This window comes from Calonectris borealis, chromosome 26, assembly GCF_964195595.1.
Source record: "Calonectris borealis chromosome 26, bCalBor7.hap1.2, whole genome shotgun sequence".
Classification (NCBI taxonomy): Eukaryota; Metazoa; Chordata; class Aves; order Procellariiformes; family Procellariidae; genus Calonectris; species Calonectris borealis.
The window spans coordinates 8,698,226-8,723,793 of NC_134337.1; the positions used below are offsets into that span (position 1 = coordinate 8,698,226).

A 25,568-nucleotide genomic window follows, 5' to 3' on the forward strand; every position below is an offset into this window, starting at 1 on the left:
TTCAAGAATGGAAACAGGTGAAGGGAATTGTGAGCAGATGTGATCATTGCCAGAAGGAAGATATAAGAGAGGCAACAGAGAGAGACAGAGGGAGATAGGTGCAATGAATGGAGAGAGATGGTAGGGCTGCCCTGTTATGATAAAGCCTGTGCATGTATGGCGCAACAGTTTTTCATTTACTTTATATGTCTCCGTTTTAGTTCGCCGTCCCTATTCGTTAATTTTTTCCTTTATTTCCTTAATCCTGGTGCTTTTAAAATCATCTATGTCTACTTTTATCCAGTTCCTGTTTCTATTTCTGAATTCTTTCCTGTATGTCATGAACCATGTTGCTTTTTAAATTTCCTTTCTATGTCTACTTTCATCTAGTTAACTAAAAAAATTTTAATTTTTTTACTCTCATAGTTCTTTTCGGTTTGAATTTTTGTTTCTAGGTGTACTTTAATATCATTTTCTGTCCCTATTTTGTAATTTTTTCCTGTTTCTTGTATCCCATCGCTTTACAATTTTTTTTCCATGTCTACTTTTATCAAGATGTCTCTGATTTTTCATTGTTTCCTATCTGTCCTGCTTTTAAATTTTCTTTCCTTGTGCATTTTTATCCAGTTTGCTGTCTCTTTTTTTTTTTAATTCATTCTAGTCTGTCCCGTACCCGGTCGCTTTTAGAGTTTTCTTTTTATGTCTCTGTCTAATTAGTTTTTTTTGCTTTTTAATATTTTTTTTTCTTAACTTCTTCACTTTTGAATTTTTGTTTCTATGGTCACTTGTATGTATTCTTATGTCGGTATTATTTGCTTTTTTCTTATCTGTCTTCTACATTGTCACTTTTAACATTTTCTTGCTGTCTATTTATCAAGATGTCTAACCTTATTTCTTTATTATTTCCTGTCTGTCCTGTGTCATGTTCCTTTTAAATTTTTTTCTATATCTACTTTTTTCCAGTTCACAGTCTTTATTTTTTTATTTCATTCTAGTTTGTGCCATACCCCGTCGGTTTTTAAATTTTGTTTCTGTGTCTTTGTTGATTTAGTTTGCTCTTGTTTTTTAACTTTTCCTTTATTTCTTTTATCTTGTCGCTCTTAAAAATTGTTTTGCTACGTCTGCTTTTATATAGTTCCTGTCCCTATTTTTTTGTTTCTTCCTCGTCTGTTGTGTACTCTCTCAATTTTTCTATTTTTTTCCTACATCTCTGTTTATTTTTTCCTCCTTTAATAACTTTTTTCAATTTTTTTATATGTCTACTTTTATCTAGTTTTCTGTCCCCATTTTTTCATTTTTTTTCTCCTCTGCCTTGTGCCCTTTTGCTTTTTAAATTTTCTTTCTATGTCTACTTTTATCAAGCTGCCTATCCCTATTTTTTAATTCTTTCTGCTTTGTCACATACTCTGTCACTTCTTAAATTTTCTTTGTCTCTTATTTTTTTTCTCTTCTCTTGGTTCATCCCGAGGTTTTAGAGCGTCTCCTCGGCACGCTTTTATCTCTGGAGTGTAATTCATACCCCTCTCGATTTGTCAGAACATCTCTCAGGTCATCCTCTTCCTCAGAGCAGTCTTTTTGTCCTCTCCTCCATCTCGCTCGCCTCCAATGGGTCAGCATCTCCCTCGTGACGTCAGTACTCTGTTCAAACCCCTTTCTGAGTACCTTTGTGCCCTCGAGCAGTCTCTCCGGTCACCTCAGCACCCCTCTATTTCTGTCACGATGCTTCCTGCGAGCATCCTTGTGTTCCATGGCCAACTTTTAGTTCTGCAGCGGGCTTTGTGTCTTTCTTATTCAGAGATAACTCTCCCTCAGGCTTTTGCTTTGTGTCCCAGAGCCGCCTTCTGTCTCTCTTTTGCTCTCGGTACCCTTCTTCTCCCATCATCGTACCTCCTGAGGCCTTCCTCGTGATCCAGAGCCCTCTTTTGGTTCTGTAGCGCACTTTGCACCCTTATCGCTCGCTGAGAACCATTCCCGATGCCACCTTTCTTCTGCAGAACAGTCGGATTGTTCTCTGCGCTAACTAGGATACTCTGTTTGGTCCCTGGTCCCCTGAGGACATCTGTAGTCTGTTCAAATCCCCTCTGGACTTCATTATCATGTCCTCGAGCCTTCTGCTACTGTCACAATGCCTCCCAGGTCTTAGATATTCCCCGCAGCACACTTTTAGCTCCATAAGCACCCTTTGGGCTCCTCATGTTACAATTGTGCCTCTACTAAGATCTCCGTTTCCAAAATAGAGCATTCTTTTTCTTCTCTATGCCATTTAGGATGCCTCCCAAGACCTGCCTTGCGCTCCACAGCATTTTGGTAACGCTTGACCTCCCTTTCGATCTCTTTTATTCCTCTGTGGTCCCAGTCACCTTGCCTCCCAAGACCTTCTTTGTGTCCCACGGTTCTGTTTTAGCTCTGTAATGGCCTTTGATCCTCTCTAGTTACCTCAAACCCCATTTTTGGGTTTGTTTGTGCCTCAGAGCACGTCCTGTGTGCCATCTTGGGTGCCTCCGTTTGGTTCCCGGCCTCCTGAGGACATCTGTACTGTGTTCGGATCCCCTCTGGACTTCTTTCTTGTGTCCCTTAGCCGCCTTTGGTCTCTCTGGCCCAATCGGGACCCCTCCAATGGCGTCACGATACTTACTGATGCCTTCGAGATTACCCTTAAAAAAAAAAGCACACTTTTAACTTTGTAGCCGACCTCGCACCCCTCTCATTTCATCAGAAAAATTCCCGTGTCTGAATCTGTGACCCAGCCCAGTCATTCTGTCCTCTCTTTCTTCTAGCCGTGCCTCTATTCATTCCCTGGCCCTCTGATGACATGTTTACTCACTTCACACCCCTTCTGGATTTGATCATTGTGTCCCTAATCCTTTTTCTATCTCTCTGGCTTGCTCAGGACATTTTTTCTCCCAGTCACGATGCCTCCCGAGACCTTCCTTGTGCTCCATGTGCATCTTGTAGCGCTTTGAGCAGTAGAGCTCTCGTTTGTTTCTATACGCTATCTAGGATTGCTGTGTTTAGTCCCTGGCTGCCCGGGACCATCTGTACGCTGCTCAGATGATCACCCGCATTTCTCTTTGTCATCCCCAAGCCTTCTTTTGTTCATCAGCCCCCCTCAACACCCCTCTCCTCACAGTTACTCTGCCTCCTGAGACCCTCATCGGTTTCCACGGCACCTCATAGCATTTTATCTCCCTTTTCATCTCTCTTGTTTCGTCAGAGCCTCCCGTCTGTCTTTGCTATGCAGCGCTCACTTATCTTTCTGCTGTCGAGGGTGTCTTTGTTCTGTTCCTCTTTCTCGGTCACCTGTAGTTTGCCTAGATGCCCTCCTGAGACTGCAAGGCCCTCGCTGTGTTTCCAAGCCTTTTTGTTTTAACCTGCTCCCTCCTAATTCCTCTACTCTCTATAACAATGTCATCCGAGTCCTTTCTTGTAGTCCGCAGCACTCTCATAGCACTTTAGTTCCCTTTTGATTTTGTTTTTGTGCGCTTCACAATGCTCTTATCTTACTCTCTGCCATTTAGGATGCCTTCATTCAGTTTCCAGCCCCCTGATGACCTCTGTACTTTGTTGAAATCTGCTTCAGAGTTTCTCATTATTACCTCTGAGGCTTCTTTGGTCTCTCAGGCCCCGTCAGTACTCTTGCGCTCCCTTTGCCGAGCTCTCATGAGACATCCCCTATGCCCCAGAGCACTGTTCTAGCGCGGGAGGGCACTTTGCACCCCTTTTTTCACCTCAAACCCTTCCTGAGTCAGCCTCTGGTACCCCGGTAGGTCTTTCTGTCCTCTTGCCCGTTTGGCGTGCCTCCCTTCGTTCCCTGGTCCCCTGAGAACATCTGTAATTTGTTAAATTCGCTTTGGAGCTAGTTGCATTCCCAAGACTTCTTTGGTCTCTCCGGACCCTTTGAGATCTCTCTAATTCCTGCGACAATGCCTCTTGTTCTGTCAGAACCTTTGCTGAAACCTTCGCTGAAACCTTCTTTGTGCTTCACAGCAGCGTGTTTATTTTTTGTTTTATAGTATGTTTCTGTTTGGCATCTGATACCCCAAGATGACTATTGTCGTATTGTCGGCTCAAATATCCTTTTAGAGTTTTCCAGAGAAGGTGATAGCCTTCATCTATTGTGATGGACACATTTCCTGAGATTGTTTTTGTTGTGTTTTGCAACTTTTTTTTGTTTTAGCTACTTAAGTAATAATTAAGCTGTTTCATACAGCTTTTGATACATTTTTTTATTTCTATGGTGTTTTCATGTTTTCTGTCCTTTGGGACTCATCTAGTTTTATTAAGGAAGTCAGCTGGAGACACCGTTGAGGTGATTCTGAATTATCAGTGATTTACACTAAATAATTTACTTTTTCACCAGAGATTTTTTTGAGTAGTGATTCTTATGGGATCTAATTATGCTTTGTCATTCAGTCCTATCCAGAACATAGTTCTGGTAGAAATTAGGTAACGTACATGGTCTTGCTAGAAATGAAATATAACCTCTTAGCTTTTTTTTTTTTATAGGAAACTAACACACATAATTTTTGATGTTTTCATTGTATTTTATAAGTTACTTTCCTGTGTAGCTTAGTGTACGATCTCTGTTTTTTTTTATCTACGCCCCAGAAAAATGAAGTTTCATTCCTTACCCCGTCACATTGCTGATGCAATACATGTACTTGCAGTAAAAGAGCAGGTATCGTCATTTCCAATAAGGGTCGCTTCCTCTGTTTGGTGCTTTGTATTCTGTAAACTTAAAGCAGATGAGAAAACTCTTTGCTGCTCCTCCGGCCACCTTTATTCTTTCTGGCAATTCGCCCCTCCCCTTTCCCAGGTGATTATGGGAAGGGTGGTGGGCAGGGCCCCGAGTATATGAGCCACAGCCTCTGATCAGGGAGCCCATTCTGCTTCTGGGTTTCTTTGGGATTAGTGCTTTTCTGTGCGTTCTATTGATTGTAGGTTTCAAATTAAGCTATTTGGGTTAATGTGGTTTTGTGGTTAAGAAAGGAGATGTGTCTATTTGAGGTTTGGATTTCAAGACCAGTCAAGGTTCAGCAGAATATTTGGTAGAAAGTATGCTTGTATGCAGCTTGGTTTTTTTTTCAGGTTAGTAATTATACATTACATTAAATTTACATTCCCTGCTTAGAGTGAACAATATGGTTTGATAATATGGTAGGGTTTTTTTTTAAGAGCGTTGTTTTTTCCTGAAATTTCTGACATAATTGAACATGGTATCTTAGTTGTGAACATGGTATCTTAGTTGGTTTCCAGTTTTGCTGTATCCTGTGCAAGTTATTTACATGATTTTTTAGTAGTACTGGTGATGAGATTATGTGCTACAGTTTAAAGTGAGTATCTTACGTGTATCCGTGCACATTATTTTAGCCTTTATTAAGAAAGCAGCAGAAACCTAAGGCATAGTGTCTTTCAGGCTCCTTGCCTTTCTGGATTGGCTGCAGAGTACCTTGTTGTTCCTCAAATCTTTGCAGTTTCTGGCAGGTCTCTTGTAGATTATAAGCTTCATGATTTCAGTTAAGTTGCAGGTATGTAGCAGAGCCTGGAGTCTGTGGGAAGACAGAGGATAAGAAATGCTTGCTGAATACAGGTCAAAGGTTAGAAAAGCAGATTTTGAGGAGTGGCTGACAGGGAGGGTTCAGGTGTGCAAATAGATGGTAGGAGCTGTCAGGAAGGAGTGGAGTTCTTCAGGTAAACAGAATGAGTTTCTTAAGTTTTGAGACCAGGGTATGTTTGGGAAAAGGAGCAGGGTTCTAAAAGTGTGACAGTGCTTGTGAGCAGATAGTGTCATGGGCCGTGATTGGGGGCAGTGAGGTCAATTGTTTGGGTTTTGTGCTTTTGGGGTCTTAGTGCTGCCTGAGTATGTAAGTCAGTCAAAGGGATTTATTAGTTTGTTTTGGTGGTGGTCCCTCTCTTTGGCAAAGCAGTGTAGAACAGCTGTGTGCCTCTCTGCATTTTCCTGAGGCGGGCCTGGCATCAAAGATTATGGTTCCACCATCATTGGAGTCGAACCAACTCTCTGAGCGGGCGCCTGATGTGGCAGCTGACCCCGGAGGCGCAGCACGGGACGCGAGCGGAGCCATGTTAGCCTGCTGGGGGAAAGGATGAGTCTGGGATGTGGCCATTGGGGTAGGGGAAAGAAAAGGGAAGCGTGTCTCCTTCTTACAGGTATTAGTGTTTGTCTTTGCCTTGAACATGCTGATGTTGCTGACTTAGCCTGGAAGATAGGAGCGCAAAGCATGGATTGAGAAAGTTAGCAGAGCGAAGAAGTAAGGATGGGGAAGGTTCGCTGTTCATTACGGTATTTGTATGCATCCAGTTGACTTTGTTTTATTGTTGCTGCAGATGCACAGTAGGGAGCTGGACACCAAAGGGAGGAGGCAAGCAGAGCACCATGAGAAGGTAGGTCAGCACGTGACGATGGAGGGAATGTGCTGTTACTAGTTACATTAACTATGCGACTAGTTAAAGCTCTGTTTTGAAGGTGTAAAATAAGATGTGAAGTCGGATGTCTGCTCCTGAGCTTGTCGGGCAGGGTGGGCGATGAACACCAAACCATAACAGCAGTTATTTTTGAGGTGTAGAATTGTTTGTGAGCGGGTGACCGTTTCCAGGCACAATGGTCACTTTGTGTCTCTGTTTTTCTAGGTACTATGGGCGATGTTGGCCATAACATCCGGTGTTAGACTGGGAGTGAGCAGAATGCTATGGCGCTTCTGAGGAGGGCGTTGTTGCGTATGATGTCAGTGTTGACTGGTGCATCGGTGACCGATGGCACTCTGTGTTTGCAGATGAAGAGGATCTGGGTTATCGCAGGGACATCATAGGTAGCCTATGTGGTGTCTGTAAAGGATGGTTTCTGACCCCCAGCCCTCTGAAAGGCAAGTTGAGAGGCCAGTAGTATCTCTGTGTGGGTGGTCAGTTGGGTGGGGGAAACCCAGGTGGGGCAGGCAGGGGGTTTAAAATCAGAGTAGCAGAGAAGGCGGTTTGATATGGGGCACATATGGGCAGATAGAGGGCGTGGGGTCCTTAGCACAAAACATGAGTGTTGGCAGGGCAATGCCAGCCTTAGCGTTATTGTGTAGTTTTTGTAGTCTGTTTTGTGTCCCATATGATATCTTAATCAAGCCTTGATGTCTCTGTTGTCCCATGTGCATGGCGGGCACATCGGTAGCAGTACCGAGGGTCTCACAAGCCTCCGCTCATCAGACTAATGCTGATCGTGTTCTTTTTTGAATTTTAAGTCTGACACATGGATCTATCTTGAGTGTATCGTATACCAGGTTTATGGATGGTCATCTTTTTGCGGTGGTGCTTAAGGTGGCGTCAGCGCTTGAGAGTGGTCTGTTTTTCCTGATCCATTTCCTGGGACTGCTTCCCTGTGTCTTTACATTCTTAGGTGTTAAAGCCTGGCTTCTCGCGCATCCGTTGTCCAAGTTGCAGCCTTAGATTTTTATGATGGGTGACAGAGTCTGAATTTTCTGGGACTGCTGTAGATTGTTTGTTGCAGCCCTGACCATGTTGTAGCCTGATGGCATCTGTGGGCCAGAGTCACTTTTCTTGCTGAGACTGTTTTGGTAAAGGCTGTAAAGCTCGTATCAGAGCAAATAGCCATTGGCAGCAGGCGACAACAGTAATTTGCTTAGTGTTTTGCGGGTGCCTAGGGGATGACTGGAGCCATCTGGGAGTGGCAGCTAAAGTGCTAGTTGAGCAGATAAAATCTCAAAGGTGTTAAAGCATGTCTGTTTGATAGGTATATGTTGTTTAATGGCAGGCTGCAGTTGGACTCTAGATGATGTTCCTAAATAGAAACAAGATCTCTGGAAATGTTAAGCTATTGCTCTGCATCCTGGTGCGTCATTCAATGTTACTGTTTATCCAAGTGGAGAGGGACGAGCCGCACACCACGGGGTGACGGAGGAGAGCGGAGCGCTGTAAGAAGGTGGGTTGGCCCGTGGTGTCAGAGGCAAGATTTGACTGGTGGCTATACAACTAGAATGTGGTTTAGCTTTTTGGTTTTGTTCTGAAGGAGTGAAGCGATGTGGGATATAGGCACTGGAGCTGAGTCGGGCATAGTAAGCAATGAGTAGTGGGCTGAAGTAGCTGTTACTTGTCAGATGTCATATTGTTAGTTAAGTCATAAGTGTCCCTTATTGTTTCACTTCCACAGGTGGTACCTGCATCTCAAGACAGCAGTCTGAAAATGACAGAGGCAACGCAGGCAACTGGCTGAGGTAAAGGTGTGGGAGATGTGTATTGGTGCGTGTGCGCTCTTGTCTTGGGCAGTATCTCAGCATGTGTCATTGAGTTTGATTTTGGCAGGTGATGCACTTAGGGTCAGAGGAGCGAAGCAGCACCTTGACAAGCGGTCCCAGAAAGTGAGGCGAGAGTCAGCCGGGTTGGTGTCTGAGAGCGAAGTACCCTGCAGCAATTAAGTGAAGCTTTCACCTTCAGTTTTGTAGGTGCTGTGCGGGCTGCCTTTAGAAATGCATAAGGATTTGAGGTGAGATGGGTAGTAGAGAGGAGGAGCACAGGACAGGTGATGTCTCACAAGCAGAATGATATTTTTGTCTTCTGCAATCTTAGGTGCCACAAGTCATGTCAGCCGCAGCCTTGGACTCTGGAATTGGCGGGGAGTGGGCAAGCGGAACCCCATGACGTGACTGAGAATGAGGGTGTTAAGCAAGACGTTGGCGTCTACAGTCATGATCCTTACTGCTGGTGTACTACAAAGCTAAGTTGGGGCTCCAGTGCCGGAGAGGGATTGCAGGAGCAAGGGGATGGGGTTGGCGATTGCCTGAAGGGTTTTTATAGATGGTGTAGGGCTGGGGCCTGTCTGGGCAGTGTCCCTTTTGGACAGGTAAAGGGAGGTGGCCCCTCTTGGGCGTGATGCTAGTGTGTGCCGGGCAGGGCGGTTCCAGCCTGTATGTGTTGTGTCATTTGTGTGGTCTGTCTTCTGTGTCTTAGGCCTTCCTTGGGTCTTGATGCCCACGTTGCTCTTTGTGCTCGAGGAGCACGGCACGTGCCTGGGTGCCATCCCTAGGGTCCCGAATGCCTGTACTCATTGGCATAGCGCCTATCGGGCGCTTGTTTTCTTGCATGACGAGCTTAAAGCGCACATCTGTCTGGCTTCTCAGGAGTTTCCGCAAGGCCCTCTTCTGCGGCGTCCCTCCCGGCTGTGTGAGCCGCTCTGCTCTCTAGGCATCCATTTTTCATGGACTGGGGTTTCTTCCCCGCATCCTTAAGTTCTTAGGTCTCACTGGCCGGCTTCTTGTGCATACATCCTCTCAGTTCTGAGTGTAACTTCTCGTTGCGGGCCATGATGTTCTGCTCTTTCTCTGGGTTTGCTGTGGAGCTGCCTCATGTCACCGTCACGGTCCCGACAGTCGTCTTGCCCAATGGCGTCTTCCGTCCAGGTGTCCTTCTTCTCGCTGAGAGTTTTCTCCCGCCTTTGAGGTGCGGTGTTTGTAGCGTTCCGTGCAGTGTCGGTGTGTGCTTGTGTGTGTTTGGCCTGGAGCCGCCCTGCCCGGGGGCGTAGAGTCAGGGGTAGGTGGAATAGCCATAGGAGTTTGTGGTCAGTATGTTGGTATGCCTAGATGGTGGGCGCAAAAGTCGTATGGCCGTCTCGGATGCAGTAGCTGTTGGCGGGTTGTGTGGTCAACTCTTTCAACAGTTTTTTATGGGGATGAGCCCGGGTGAGTGGGAGGGGCTCTTCAGGGGTAGTGAAGCAGATTCAATCTGAAAGGCTTGTATGGGTGGGGCCTAAAGGTTGTGGGTTGATGTGGGTTTTTTAGTGGCGGGATGTATAGTGGGATTCTAGATGGTGTTCCTAAATGGAAAGGAGTCCTCCGGACTTGTTCCCGTATCGCTCTGCAACCGGGTGACTAGTTCGACACTCTTGTTTTTGCAGATGCAGAGGGACCAGCTGCCCGGCAATGGAGGAGAGGCGGGCGGATCGCCGTAAGAAGGTGGGTTGGTGTGTGGTATTAGAGGGAAGATGTGACTGGTGGCTATATGATTAACTTTTGGTTTTGTGTTTTTGTTTTCTTTTTTCCTTTTTTAATTTGAAGGTGCAAAACAAGGAGCGATGTGGGATACGGCCACGGGAGCTGACTCGGGCGGGGTGAGTGGGTGAGCACTGATTGGTGGGCTGAAGTAGCGGTTATTTTTCAGGTGTTGAATTGCTGGTGAAGTCATAAGCAACCCATGTTGTTTGGGCCTTACAGGTGGTGTGCCAACCACGGCGTGGTGCCCCAAGCTGATGGAGGCCAGGGGCGGCGAGCTGTCCAGGTAAAGGAGTGCAAGACAGGGATTGGTGTGGGCGGGCTGCAGTTTTGGGCCGTATCTCCTCATGTGCCTTTTTGCTTGTTTTTTTTTGCAGGCGCTGCTCCGTGGGGCCCCGCCACTGCCAAGAGGTCCTTGCAGGTGAGGCAGTTGTGGGCCAGGTTGGTGTCTGATGGGAAAGTATTATATGGCAACTCAGTACAGTGTTTCGGTCTAGTTTTGCAGGTCCTGTGCGGGCTGCCTTTGGCATTGGAGGAGTGTTTGAGGTGAGCTGGGTAGTACAGGGGAGGAGCGCGGGGCTGATGATTTCCGGCAAGTGCAATGGTAACTTTGTCTGTCGGTATCCTAGGCGTCAGAAGCGACAATGGCTGCAGCGTCAGACTCTGGAATTGGCGGGGAGCAGGTGAGCAGATCCCCATGGCGTATCTGAGGTGGGGGATGTTGTGGGAAGGGTCCCTGTGGATGGATGTGCTGCTGACTGACGGCAGAGTTACCTGTGGATTGGCTTGTCTTTGCAGATGATGAAGAGGAACCTGGATTCATCCAGTGGGCTGGCTGTGGTTTCCCTTGTTGAGGATGGGTTCAGACTTCTGACCCTCCTAAAGCTAAGTTGGGGCACTGGCATGGCACCAAGGGAGGGCGGAGACCGGGTTGGCGATTGCCTGAAGGGGTTTTAAAGATAGTGTAGGGCAGGGGGCTGTCCAGGGACAGTCCCCCTTGGGCAGTTAAAGGGAGCTGGTTACTCTTCAGTGTGATGCTAGTGTGAGCCGGGCAGGGCAGTTCCAGCCTGTGTCTGTTGTTGTGTAGTTTGTGTGGTCTGTCTTCTGTGTCTTAAACATTCCTGGGTCTCAAGGTCCTAATTGCTCTTTGCACTCAAGGGGCACAGCATGTGCCTCAGCCACTATCCCTAGGGTCTCAAACGCCCATACTCATCGGCATAGTGCCCATCAGTCTTTTTTCTTGCGTCAAGCTTAAAGCATGGATCGTTCTTGTGTCTTGAAGTTTCCGGATAGTCATCTCTTGCAGCATCCTTCCCGGCTGTGTGAGCGGCTCTGCTCTCTAGACATCCATTTTTGCAGACTGGGATTGTTTCCCCGCATCCTTACGTTCTCAAGTCTTGAGGCCAGGCTGCTTGTGTGTACATCCTCTCAGTTTTGAAAGCAACTCCTTGCCACGGGCCATGATGTTCTACTCTTTCTGTGGTGTTGCCATAGAGCATCCTCACGTCACAGCCCTGCAGGTCTTCTTGCCTGATGGCGTCTTCCGTTTAGGTGTCACTCTTCTTGCCAAGAGTTTTCTCTCCTCTTTGAGGTGCGTTGTTTGTAGGGTTCTGTATAGTGTTGGTCTGTGCATGTGTGTGTTTGGCTTGGAGCAGCCCTGCCTGGAGGTGTAGAGTCAGGGGGAGGTGGAATAGCCATAAGCGTCGGTGGTTAATACGTTGATATGCCTAGACCGTTGAGGCAAAGGTTGCGCAGTCATCTCAGATCGAGTAGCCATCAGCAGGTTGTGTGGACAGCTCTTTCAATGGTGTTTTATGGGGAGGAGCAGAGCCGTGTGGGAGAGGCTGGTCAGGGGTAGTAAAGCAGATTGAATCTCCAAGGTGTTAATGCTTATATGTTTGGGCCTTAAAGGTTGTGGGTTGTTTGGGTGTGGTTTTTTTTTTTAACGGCAGGATGTATTGTTGGATTCTTAATGGTATTCCTAAATGGAAAGATGACTTCTGGAATTGTTAAGCTATTGCTCTGCAACTGGGTGACTTCTTCGACGTTATTGCTTTTTCAGATGCAGAGGGACAAGCCACGCACCAAAGGGTGACGTAGGAGAGGCGAGTGGAGCGCCGTAAGAAGGTGGGTTGTTGCATGGTATTAGCGGGACGATGTGACTGGTGGCTGTATGACTACATTATGGTAACTTTTTTAATTTGAAGGTGCAAAGGGAGGAGTAATGTGGGATACGGGCAGTGGAGCTGACTCGGGCAAGGTGAGTGGTGATTGGTGGGCTTAAGTAGCGGTTATTTTTCAGGTGTCATACTGCTGGTGAAGTTACAAGCAAGCCTTGTTGTTTGGGTCTTACAGGTGGTGCACAAACCTTAACATGGCAACCGAAGCTGACGGGGGCCGGGTGGGTGAGCTGTTAAGGTAAAGGAGTGCGAGACACGTATTGGTGTGGGCAGGCTGCGGTTTTGGGCCGTATCTCAGCATGTGCCTTTTTGCTTGGGTTTCTGCAGGTGCCGCACGCAGGCTCGGAGGGGCGATGCTGCCGCATGCTGACGAAGGGGTCCGAGAAGGTGAGGCGGTTGTGGGCCGGGTTGGCGTCTAATAGCGAAGTATTACATGGCAACTCAGTGAAGTGTTTCTCTGTGTGATCTTGCAGGTGCTGTGCGGGCTGCCTTTGGAATTGGATGAGCGTTTGAGGTGAGCTGGGTAGCAGAGAGGAGGAGCATGGGACTGGTGATTTCTCATAAATGCAATGTTAACTTTGTGTGTCTTGATATCTTAGGTGCCACAAGTAATGGTGGCCGCAGCATCCGACTCTGGAATTGGCGTGGAGCAGGCAAGTTCAATGCCATGGCTCTTGTGAGGATGAGGGTGTTGTGGAAGAGAGCGGCATCTATTGTCATGGTGCTTACTGCTGGTATGCTGTTTTGTAGTTGTTGTGTTTTTTTTTTTCTTCAGATACTGAAGAGGAACCCGGTGACTGCAGGAAAATATCAGCTAGCCAATGTGTTTTTTGTCAAGGATGGATTCAGACCCCCAGCCCTCTGAAAGCTAAGTTGAGGGACGATGGCTGGGTAGGGGGCAAGGAGACAAGGCTGCCAACTGCAGGAAGGTGCATTTAAAGTTTATGTAGGGCAAAGGGCTGTCCAGGAGCAGTCCCCTTTAGGCATTTAAAAGGAGCGGGTTACTCTTCAGCATGAGGCTAGGGCAGGGCAGTTCCAGCCTGTGTCTGTCGTTGTGTAGTTTGTGTGGTCTGTCTTCTGTGTCTTAGGCCTTCTGCAGGTCTTGATGTCCTCTTTGTGCTTGAGGAGCACAGCACATGCGTCTGGCGCCATCTCTAGGATCTTGAATGCCTGTACTTGTTGGCATAGTGCCAATCAGGCACTTTTTCCTTGTGTTATAAGCTTAAAGTGTGGATTGATCTTGTGTCTCGGAAGTTTCTGGACGGTCATCTCTTGCGGCATCTTCCCCGGCTGTGTGAGCAGCTCTGCTCTCTAGCTGCCTGTTTTCACGGACTGAGATTTCTTCCCTGCATCCTTACATTCTCAGGTCTTGAGGCCAGGCTTCTTGTGTGTACATCCTCTCTGTTTAGAGAATAACTTCTTGTCATGTGCCATGATGTCCTACTCTTTCTGGGGTTGCCAAGAGCCTCTTCACATCACTGTCTTGGTCCCATGCATTGTCTTGCCAAATGGCGTCTTCCATTCAGGTGTTATTCTTCTTGCCGAGAGTTTTCTCTCCTCTTTGAGGCGCGTTGTTTTTAGGGTTCCATGTAGCGTTGGTCTGTGCATGTGTGTGTGGCTTGGAGCTGCCCTGCCTGGGGGTGTAGAGTCAGGGGGAGGTGGAATAGCCATAAGAGTCTATGGTTAATACGTTGATATGCCTAGACCGTTGAGGCAACGGTTGTACAGTCATCTAGGACTCAGTGGCTGTTGGCAGGCTGTGTGGACAGCTCTTTCGATAATGTTTTATGGGGATGAGCTGAGCCATGTGGGAGGTGCTGTTCAGGGGTAGTGAAGGAAATTGAATCTCAAAGGCATTAAGGCTTGTATGTGTACGGCTTAATGTTTGATTTATAAAATTTGTTTAATGGCAGGAAGTATAGTTGGATTCTAGATGGTATTCCTACATGGACAGAAGTCCTCTGCAATTGTTAAGCTATTGCTCTGCATCCCGGAGACTCATTCAATATTGTTTTTGCAGATGCAGAGGAACGAGCGGAGCACAGGAAGAAGGAGGGTTGGTAGGTGTTATTAGAGGGAAGATGCAACTGCTGGCTATATGACTACAATATGGTATTTCTGTTTTTCAATTTGAAGGGGCAAAGGGAGGAGCAATATGGGATATGGGCCGAGCTGACTCAGCCAAGGTGGGTGGTGATTGGTGGGCTGAAGTAGCGGTTCTGTTTCAGGTGTTGTACTGCTGGTGAAGTTGTAAGCAACCCTTGTTGTTTGTGTTTTACAGGTGGTGCGCAACCTTCAACAGGGCAACCCAAAATGATGGAGGCTGGACAGCTAGTGGCCAAGGTCAATGAGAGGGTGATAGGAAACACTATGGGCAGGCTGCAGTTTTGGGCAGTATCTCAGCATGTGCTTTTTCGCTTCGGTTTTTTACGTGCCGCATGCAGGCTTGAAGGGGCGATGCTGCCACATGCTGACGAAAGGGCCTGAGAAGGTGAGGCGGGTGTGGGCTGGCTTGGTGTCTAACAGCGAAGTATTGCATGGCAACGCAGTGAAGTGTTTCTCTGTGGCTTTGCAGGTGCCGTGCGGGCCGCCTTTGGAATTGGATGAGCATTTGAGGTGAGCTGGGTAGTAGAGAGGAGGAGCATGGGACTGGTGATTTCTCATAAATGCAATGTTAACTTTGCGTGCCTTGATATCTTAGGTGCCACAAGTAATGGTGGCCGTAGCATCTGACTCTGGAATTGGCATGGAGCAGGCAAGTTCAATGCCACGGTTCTTGTGAGGATGAGGGTGTTGTGGAAGAGAGTGGTGTCCACTGTCATGATGCTTACTGCTGGTATGCTGTTCTGTAGTGTTTTTTTTTTTTTTCAGATACTGAAGAGGAACCCGGTGACTGCAGGAAAATATCAGCTAGCCAATGTGTTTTTTGTCAAGGATGGATTCAGACCCCTGGCCCTCTGAAAGCTAAGCTGAGGGACGATGGCTGGGGAGAGGGCAAGGAGACAAGGCTGCCAACTGCAGGAAGGTGCATTTAAAGTTACTTAGGGCAAAGGGCTGTCCCAGGACTGTCCCCCTTGGGCAGATAAAGGGAGCAGGTTACTTATCAGCGTGATGCTAGTGTGTGCTGGGCAGGGCAGTTCCAGCCTGTGTCTGTTGTTGTGTAGTTTGTGTGGTCTGTCTTCTGTGTCTTAGGCCTTCTGCAGGTCTTGATGTCCTCTTTGTGCTCGAGGAGCACAGCACACGCCTCAAGCGCCATCCCTAGGATCTTGAATGCCTCTACTCATTGGTGTAGCGCCAATAGGGCGCTTTTTCCTTGCGTTACAAGCTGAAAGCGTGGATCGGTCTCGTGTCTCAAAGTTTCCGGATGGTCATCTTTTGCGGCATCCTTCCCGGCTGTGTGAGCAGCTCTGCTCTATAGCCATATGTTTTCGTGGACTGGGATTGTTTCCCTGCATCTTTACGTTCTCAGGTCTTGAGGCCAGGCTTCTTGTGTGTACATCCTCTCAGTTTTGAGAGCAACTCCTTGTTACGGGTCATGACGCTCTACTCTCTGTGGGGTTGCCCCAGAGCCTCCTCACGTCACCGTCACAGTCCCGCAGGTCGTCTTGCCTGATGATGTCTTCCGTCTGGGTCTCATTCTTCTTGCTGAGATTTTTCTCTCATCTTTGAGGCATGCAGTTTAGTGTTGTGTAGTGTTGGTCTGTGCACGTGTGTGGCTTGGAGCAGCCCTGCCCGGGGTTGTAGAGTCAGGTATAGGTGGAATAGCCATAAGAGTCTATAGTTAATATGTTGATGTGCCTAGACCGTTGAGACAACGGTTGTACAGTCATCTAGGACTCAGTAGCTGTTGGCAGGCTGTGTGGACAGCTCTTTTAATGATGTCTTATGGTGATGAGCTGAGCCATGTGGGAATGGCTGTTCAGGGGTAGTGAAGCAGATTGAGTCTCAAAGGTGTTAAGGCTTGTATGTGTAGGGGTAAATGTTTAACTTCTAAACTTCGTTTAATGACAGTATGTATAGTTGGATTCTAGATAGTATTCCTACATTGAAACAAGTCCTCTGGAATTGTTAAGCTATTGCTCCGCATCCGGGTGACTCATTTAATATTGTTTTTGCAGATGTAGAAGGACGAGCTGTGCAGGGTGATGGTCAAGACGTGAGCGGAGCACTAGAAAAAGGTGGGTTGGTGGGTGGTATTAGACGGAAGATGTGACTGGTGGCTATATGACTACATTATGGTATTTCTATGTTTCTTTTAATTTGAAGGTGCAAAGGGAGGAGCAATGTGGGATATGGGCACTGGAGCTGACTCGGGCAAGGTGAGTGGTGATTGGTGGGCTTAAGTAGCGGTTATTTTTCAGGTGTTGTACTGCTGGTGAAGTTACAAGCAACCCATGTTGTTCGGGTCTACAGGTGGTGCACAAACCTTAACATGGCAACCGAAGCTGTCGGGGGCTGGGTGGGTGAGCTGTCAAGGTAAAGGAGTGAGAGACACGAATCGGTGTGGGCAGGCTGCAGTTTTGGGCAGTATCTCAGCATGTGCCTTTTTGCTTGGGTTTCTGCAGGTGCCGCACGCAGGCTCGGAGAGGCACCACCGCTGTTTGCTGACAAGGGGCCTGAGAAGGTGAGGCAGTTGTGGGTGGGATTGGTGTCTAATAGCAAAGTATTACATAGCAACTCCGTCATGCTTCTCCGTGATCTTGCAGGCGCTGTGCGGGCTGCCTTTGGAATTGGATAAGAGTTTGAGGTGAGCTGGGTAGCAGAGAGGAGGAGCGTGGGACTGGTGATTTCGTGTCTCTTAGTATCATATGTACCGCAAGTGATGACAGCCCCAGCGTCTGATACTAGAATTGGCGTGGAGCAGGTGAGTGGAATGCCATGGCATATCTGAGATGAGGGATGTTGGAGGAAAGGTTTGTGTTGAGCCATGTGATGCTGACAGATGGCATTGTTGTGCGTGCACTGGTGTTTGTGTTTTGCAGGTGATGAAGAGGAACCTGGTGATTGCAGGATTAATGCAGTGGGCTGACTGGTTTTTCATGTTGAGGATGGATTCAGACTCCTGGCCATCTGAAAGCTAAGTTGAGGCACTGGTGCTAGAGAGGGATCAGCGGGAGGTAGTGGATAAGGCTTAGTAGGCAAGGTTGGCAATTGCATGAAGGGGTTTTAAAGATAGTGTAGGGCAGGGGGCTGTACAGGAACAGTCTGCTTTGGGCAGTTAAAGGGAGCTGGCTACTCTTCACTATGATGCTGGGCGGGGCAGTTCCAGCCTGTGTCTGTTGTTGTGTAGTTTGTGTGGTCTGTCTTCTGTGTCTTAGGCCTTCCTCAGGTCTTGATGTCCTCATTGCTCTTTGCGCTTGAGGGGCACAGGTGCCATCCCTAAGGTCTCGAATGGCTCCACTCATCAGCATAGCACTCGAGAGGCACTTCTTTTCTTGCATTACAAGCTGAAAGCGTGGATCGGTTTTGTGTCTCGAAGTTTCCAGACGGTCATCTTTTGCGGCATCCTTCCCAGCTGCGTGAGCAGCTCTTCTCTCTAGCTGTCCGTTTTCATGGACTGGGATTTCTTCCCTGCATCCTTAGGCTCTTAGGTCTTGGCCAGGCTTCTTGCTTGTACATCCTCTCAGTTTTGAGAGTATCTTCTTGTCATGGGCTGTGAGATTCTACTCCCTTTTTCTGGGGTTGTCCCAGAGCCTTCTCATGTCACCGTTATGGTCCCCACAGGTCGTCTTGCCTGACAGCGTCTTCTATCTGGGTGTCATTCTTGCCGAGAGTTTTCTCTCCTCTTTGAGGTGCGTTTTTTTTGTAGGGTTCCACGTAGTGTCAGTCTGTGCGTGTGTGTGTTTGGCTTGGAGCTGCCCTGCCTGGAGGTGTAGAGTCAGGGGGAGGTGGAATAGCCATAAGAGTCGGTGGTTAATACGTTGATATGCGTAGACCGTTGAGGCAAAGGTTGCACAGTCATCTCAGATCGAGTAGCCATCAGCAGGTTGTGTGGACAGCTCTTTCAATGGTGTTTAATGGGGAGGAGCAGAGCTGTGTGGGAGGGGCTGGTCAGGGGTAGTAAAGCAGATTGAATCTCCAAGGTGTTAATGCTTATATGTTTGGGCCTTAAAGGTTGTGGGTTGTTTGGGTGTGGTTTTTTTTTAACGGCAGGATGTATTGTTGGATTCTTAATGGTATTCCTAAATGGAAAGATGACTTCTGGAATTGTTAAGCTATTGCTCTGCAACTGGGTGACTTCTTCGACGTTATTGCTTTTTCAGATGCAGAGGGACAAGCCACGCACCAAAGGGTGACGTAGGAGAGGCGAGTGGAGCGCCGTAAGAAGGTGGGTTGTTGCATGGTATTAGCGGGACGATGTGACTGGTGGCTGTATGACTACATTATGGTAACTTTTTTAATTTGAAGGTGCAAAGGGAGGAGTAATGTGGGATACGGGCAGTGGAGCTGACTCGGGCAAGGTGAGTGGTGATTGGTGGGCTTAAGTAGCGGTTATTTTTCAGGTGTCATACTGCTGGTGAAGTTATAAGCAAGCCTTGTTGTTTGGGTCTTACAGGTGGTGCACAAACCTTAACATGGCAACCGAAGCTGACGGGGGCCGGGTGGGTGAGCTGTTAAGGTAAAGGAGTGCGAGACACGTATTGGTGTGGGCAGGCTGCGGTTTTGGGCCGTATCTCAGCATGTGCCTTTTTGCTTGGGTTTCTGCAGGTGCCGCACGCAGGCTCGGAGGGGCGATGCTGCCGCATGCTGACGAAGGGGTCCGAGAAGGTGAGGCGGTTGTGGGCCGGGTTGGCGTCTAATAGCGAAGTATTACATGGCAACTCAGTGAAGTGTTTCTCTGTGTGATCTTGCAGGTGCTGTGCGGGCTGCCTTTGGAATTGGATGAGCGTTTGAGGTGAGCTGGGTAGCAGAGAGGAGGAGCGTGGGACTGGTGATTTCTCACAAATGCAATGTTAACCTTGTGTGTCTTTGGTATCTTAGGTACCACAAGTAATGGTGTTCGACTCTGGAATTGGCGTGGAGCAGGCAAGTTCAATGCCATGGCTCTTGTGAGAATGAGGGTGTTGTGGAAGAGTGTGGTGTCTACTGTCATGATGCTTACTGCTGGTGTGTGTCTTGTGTTTGTTTTTTTTTTCCAGATACTGAAGAGGAACCCAGTGACTGCAGGAAAATATCAGCTAGCCAATGTGTGTTTTGTCAAGGATGGATTCAGACCCCCGGCCCTCTCAAAGCTAAATTGAGGGATGATGGCTGGGGAGGGGGCAAGGAGACAAGGTTGGCAACTGTAGGGAGGTGCATTTAAAGTTACTTAGAGCAAAGGGCTGTCCAGGAACAGTCCCCCTTGGGCATTAAAGGGAGCTGTCTACTCTTCACTATGATGCTGGGCAGGGCAGTTCCAGCCTGTGTCTGTTGTGTAGTTTGTGTGGTCTGTCTTCTGTGTCTTAGGCCTTCTGCAGGTCTTGATGTCCTCATGGCTGTTGGCGCTTGAGGGGCACAGGTGCCATCCCTAAGGTCTCGAATGCTTCCACTCATCAGCATAGCACTCGAGAGGCACTTCTTTTCTTGCATTACAAGCTGAAAGCGTGGATTGGTCTTGTGTCTTGAAGTTTCCAGACGGTCATTTTTTGCGGCATCCTTCCCGGCTGTGTGAGCAGCTCTTCTCTCTAGCCATCTGTTTTCATGGACTGGGATTGCTTCCCTGCATTCTTAGGCTCTTTGGTCTTGAGGCCAGGCTTTTTGCTTGTACATCCTCTCAGTTTTGAGAGTATCTTCTTGTCATGGGCCGTGAGGTTCTGCTCCTTTTTCTGGGGTTGCCCCAGAGCCTTCTCATGTCACCGTTATGGTCCCACAGGTCGTCTTGCCTGACAGCGTCTTCTATCTGGGTGTCATTCTTCTTGCCGAGAGTTTTCTCTCCTCTTTGAGGTGTGTTTTTTGTAGGGTTCCATGTAGTGTCAGTCTGTGCGTGTGTGTGTTTGGCTTGCAGCAGCCCTGCCTGGGGGGTGTAGAGTCAGGGGTAGGTGGAATAGCCCTAAGAGTCTATGGTTAATATGTTGATATGCGTAGACTGTTGAGGCAATGGTTGTACGGTCATCTAGGACTCAGTGGCTGTTGGCAGGCTGTGTAGACAGCTCTTTCGATAATGTTTTATGGGGATGAGCTGAGCCATGTGGGAGGTGCTGTTCAGGGGTAGTGAAGGAAATTGAATCTCAAAGGCATTAAGGCTTGTATGTGTACGGCTTAATGTTTGATTTATAAAATTTGTTTAATGGCAGGAAGTATAGTTGGATTCTAGATGGTATTCCTACATGGACAGAAGTCCTCTGCAACTGTTAGGCTATCGCTCTGCATCTGGGTGACTCATTCAATATCATTTTTGCAGATGCAGAGGAATGAGGGGAGCACTAGAAGCAGGAGGGTTGGTGCGTGGTATGAGAGGGAAGATGTGACTGGTGGCTATATGACTACATTATGGTATTTCTATTTTTTAATTTGAAGGTGCAAAGGGAGGAGCAATATGGGATATGGGCACCGGAGCTGACTCGGCCAAGGTGAGTGGTGATTGGCGGGCTGAAGTAGCGGTTATTTTTCAGGAGGTGTATTGCTGGTGAAGTTGTAAGCAACCCTTGTTGTTTGTGTTTTACAGGTGGTGCGCAAGCTTCACTGTGGCAACCCAAAATGATGGAGGCTGGACAGCTGAGTGGCCGAGGTCAATGAGAGGGTGATAGGAGTCACTGTGGGCAGGCTGCAGTTTTGGGCAGTATCTCAGCATGTGCTTTTTCGCTTGGGTTTTTGCAGGCGCCGCACGCAGGCTCGAAGGGGCGACGCTGCTGCATGCTGACGAAGGGGTCTGAGAAGGTGAGGCGGTTGTGGGCCGGGTTGGCGTCTAACAGCGAAGTATTGCATGGCAACGCAGTGAAGTGTTTCTCTGTGGCTTTGCAGGTGCTGTGCGGGCCGCCTTTGGAATTGGATGAGCGTTTGAGGTGAGCTGGGTAGCAGAGAGGAGGAGCATGGGACTGGTGATTTCTCACAAATGCAATGTTAACCTTGTGTGTCTTTGGTATCTTACGTGCCACAAGTAATGGTGGCCGCAGCGTCTGACTCTGGAATTGGCGTGGAGCAGGCAAGTTCAATGCCACGGTTCTTGTGAGGATGAGGGTGTTGTGGAAGAGAGCGGTGTCCACTGTCATGATGCTTACTGCTGGCATGCTGTTTTGTATTTTTTTTTCTTCAGATACTGAAGAGGAACCTGGTGATTGCAGGAAAATATCAGCTAGCCAATGTGTTTTTTGTCAAGGATGGATTCAGACCCCTGGCCCTCTCAAAGCTAAGTTGAGGGACGATGGCTGGGGAGAGGGCAAGGAGACAAGGCTGCCAACTGCAGGAAGGTGCATTTAAAGTTACTTAGGGCAAAGGGCTGTCCAGGAACAGTCTCCTTTGGGCAGATAAAGGGAGCAGGTTACTTATCAGCATGATGCTAGTGTGTGCTGGGCAGGGCAGTTCCAGCCTGTGTCTGTTGTTGTGTAGTTTGTGTGGTCTGTCTTCTGTGTCTTAGGCCTTCTGCAGGTCTTGATGTCCTCTTTGTGCTCGAGGAGCACAGCACACGCCTCAAGCGCCATCCCTAGGATCTTGAATGCCTCTACTCATTGGTGTAGCGCCAATAGGGCGCTTTTTCCTTGCGTTACAAGCTAAAAGCGTGGATTGGTGTTGTGTCTCGAAGTTTCCAGACGGTCATCTTTAGTGGCATCCTTCCCGTCTGTGTGAGCAGCTCTGCTCTATAGCCATATGTTTTCGTGGACTGGGATTGTTTCCCTGCATCTTTACGTTCTCAGGTCTTGAGGCCAGGCTTCTTGTGTGTACATCCTCTCAGGTTTCAGAGCAACTCCTTGTCACGGGTCATGATACTCTACTCTCTGTGGGGTTGCCCCAGAGCCTCCTCACGTCACCGTCACAGTCCCGCAGGTCGTCTTGCCTGATGATGTCTTCCATCTGGGTCTCATTCTTCTTGCTGAGATTTTTCTCTCATCTTTGAGGCATGCAGTTTAGTGTTGTGTAGTGTTGGTCTGTGCACGTGTGTGGCTTGGAGCAGCCCTGCCCGGGGTTGTAGAGTCGGGTATAGGTGGAATAGCCATAAGAGTCTATGGTTAATATGGTGGTGTGCCTAGACCGTTGAGACAACGGCTGAACAGTCATCTAGGACTCAGTAGCTGTTGGCAGGCTCTGTGGACAGCTCTTTTGATGATGTTACATGGGGATGAGCTGAGCCACGTGGGAATGGCTGTTCAGGGGTAGTGAAGCAGATTGAGTCTCAAAGGTGTTAAGGCTTATATGTGTAGGGGTAAATGTTTGACTTCTAAATTTTGTTTAATGACAGTATGTATAGTTGGATTCTAGATAGTATTCCTACATTGAAACAAGTCCTCTGGAATTGTTAAGCTATTGCTCCGCATCCGGGTGACTCATTTAATATTGTTTTTGCAGATGTAGAAGGACGAGCTGTGCAGGGTGATGGTCAAGACGTGAGCGGAGCACTAGAAAAAGGTGGGTTGGTGGGTGGTATTAGACGGAAGATGTGACTGGTGGCTATATGACTACGTTATGGTATTTCCATGTTTCTTTTAATTTGAAGGTGCAAAGGGAGGAGCAATGTGTGATATGGGCACTGGAGCTGACTCGGGCAGGTGAGCAGTGATTGGTGGGCTTAAGTAGTGGTTATGTTTCAGGTGGTGTATTGCTGGTGAAGTTCTAAGCAACCCTTGTTTATGTTTTACAGGTGGTGCACAAACCTTAACATGGCAACCGAAGCTGTCGGGGGCTGGGTGGGTGAGCTGTCAAGGTAAAGGAGTGAGAGACACGAATCGGTGTGGGCAGGCTGCAGTTTTGGGCAGTATCTCAGCATGTGCCTTTTTGCTTGGGTTTCTGCAGGTGCCGCACGCAGGCTCGGAGGGGCGACGCTGCCGCATGCTGACGAGGGGTCCGAGAAGGTGAGGCGGTTGTGGGCCGGGTTGGTGTCTAATAACAAAGTATTGTATGGCAACTCAGTGAAGTGTTTCTCTGTGTGATCTTGCAGGTGCTGAGTGGGCCGCCTTTGGAACTGGATGAGCGTTTGAGGTGAGCTGGGTAGCAGAGAGGAGGAGCATGGGGCGGGGAGTTTCTCACACGTGCAACGGTAATTTTGTGTCTCTTGGTATCCTAGGCATCAGAAGCGATGACAGCCACAGCGTCTGAGTCTGGAATCGGCGTGGAGCAGTTTTGTGGAATGCAACGGTGTGTCTGAGGTCGGGGATGCTGTGGGAAAGGCCCATGTTGACTGATGTGATGCTGACTGGTGGCACTGTTGTGCATGTATTGTTTGTTTTTTTTTTTTGGAGATGGTGAAGAGGAACCTGGTGACTGCAGGATTAACCCAGTGGGCTGATTGTGGTTTTTCTTCTAGAGGATGGATTCAGACTCCCGGCCCTCTCAAAGCTAAGTTGAGGCACTGGTGCTGGAGATGGGTCGAGGGAGGGAGGGGACCAGGTTGGCAATTGCATGAAGGGGTTTTAAAGACAGTGTAGGGCAGGGGGCTGTCCAGGGACAGTCCCCCTTGGGCAGTTAAAGGGAGCTGGTTACTCTTCAGTGTGATGCTAGTGTGTGCCGGGCAGGGCAGTTCAAGCCTGTGTCTGTTGTGTAGTTTGCGTGGTCTGTCTTCTGTGTCTTAGGCCTTCCTCAGGTCTCGATGTCTTCTTTGTGCTCGAGGAGCACAGCATGCACCTCAGGTGCCATCCCTAGGATCTCGACTGTCTGTACTCATCGGTGTAGCACCCATTGGACGCTGCTTCTTTTGTGTTACAAGCTTAAAGTGTGGATCGGTCCTGCGTCTCGGAACTCCAGATGGTCATCTCTTGCGGCATCCTTCTTGGCTGCAGGAGCAGCTCTGCTCTCTAGCCGACCATTTTCACGGACTGGGATTGTTTCCCTGCATCCTTATGTTCTTAGGTCTTGAGGCCAGGCTTCTTGTGCATCCATCCTCTCAGTTTTGAGAGTATCTTCTTGTCACGGGGCATGATGTTCTACTCTTTTTCTGGGGTTGCCACAGAGCCTCCTCACGTCACTGTCATGGTCCCATGCGTCTTCTTGCCTGAACGGTGTCTTCCGTTTGGGTGTCACCATTCTTGCCGAGAGTTTTTTCTCCTCTTTGAGGCGCGTTGTTTGTAGGGTTCTGTATAGGGTTGGTCTGTGTATGTATGTGTGTGGCTTGGAGCTGCCCTGCCTGGAGGTGTAGAGTCAGGGGGAGGTGGAATAAGCCATAAGAGTGTATGGTTAATATGTTGATGTGCCTACACTGTTGAGGCAACAGTTGTACAGTCATCTCAGATTGAGTAGCCATCAGCAGGTTGTGTGGACAGCTCTTTCAACGGTGTTTTATGGGGAGGAGCAGAGCTGTGTGGGAGGGGCTGATCAGGTCTATTGAAGCAGATTGATTCTTAAATGGAAAGAAGACTTCTGGAATTGTTAAGCTATTGCTCTGCAACTGAGTGACTTGTTTGATACTATTGTTTTTGCAGATGCATAGGAATGAGCCACGCACCAAAGAATGACAGAGGAGGCAAGTGTAGCACCGTAAGAAGGTTGTGGTAAGGTTGCTTTCCATAATGTTTGAGAAGTTGTGGAGATTGGGTGATGTCCCAGAAGACTGGAAGAAGGCTAATGTCACCCCATCTACAAGAAGGGCATAAAGGAAATTGTAGGCCCATCAGTCATACTTTAGTCCCTGGGAAAGCTGTGCAATGAATCTTCCTGTGTGATATCACAAGTCAAATGAAGCACACGATTGGGAAGAGCCAGCATGGATTCACCAAGGGTAAATCATGCATGACAAACCTGATCGCCTTCTATGACAAAGTAACCTGCTTGGTTGATGTGGGGCGAGCGGTGGACATGGTCTACCTGGATTTCTCCAAGGCTTTTGATATGATTTCCCACAGCCCCCTCCTAGAGAAACTGATGTGTTAGTCTAGAGAAGCTGTTTGGTGGGTGGAGAACTTGCTGACAGGCTACCCCCAGAGGGTGGTTGTAAATAGCTCCTTTTCAAACAGGCAACCTGTCGCAAGTGGGGTCCCCCCAGGGATTGATATTGGGTCCAGCACTGTTAAATATCTTCATAAGTGATGTGGATGATGGGATCGAGTGTACCCTGATGAAGCTTGATGTGATACCAAACTGAGTGGGGAAGCGGACACTTTGGAGGAGAGAGCCACTCTGCAGGAAGACCTGCTGGATAGGCTGGAAGAATGGGCTAATGAGAACCTTATGAAGTTCAATGAAGTCAAAAGTTAGGTCTTGCACCTGGGAAAACATATCCAGGAGTGCAGTACAGGCTGGGATCTATCCAGCTGGGGAGCAGCTGTGGCAAAGGGACCCGGGG

General features: G+C 48.2%; 2 long non-coding RNA genes across 2 annotated transcripts; both read left to right on the plus strand.

Moving 5' to 3' along the window:
- The first annotated feature begins 12,488 nt into the window (after positions 1–12,488).
- On the plus strand, positions 12,489–13,255 carry LOC142093366 (uncharacterized). The gene is made up of 3 exons (XR_012677415.1): positions 12,489–12,550; positions 12,637–12,677; positions 12,763–13,255. It is a non-coding gene; the product is annotated as an uncharacterized LOC142093366 (long non-coding RNA).
- Positions 13,256–18,869: 5,614 nt separating this feature from the next.
- On the plus strand, positions 18,870–23,965 carry LOC142093241 (uncharacterized). The gene is made up of 3 exons (XR_012677347.1): positions 18,870–18,931; positions 19,018–19,058; positions 23,358–23,965. It is a non-coding gene; the product is annotated as an uncharacterized LOC142093241 (long non-coding RNA).
- Positions 23,966–25,568: the final 1,603 nt, after the last annotated feature.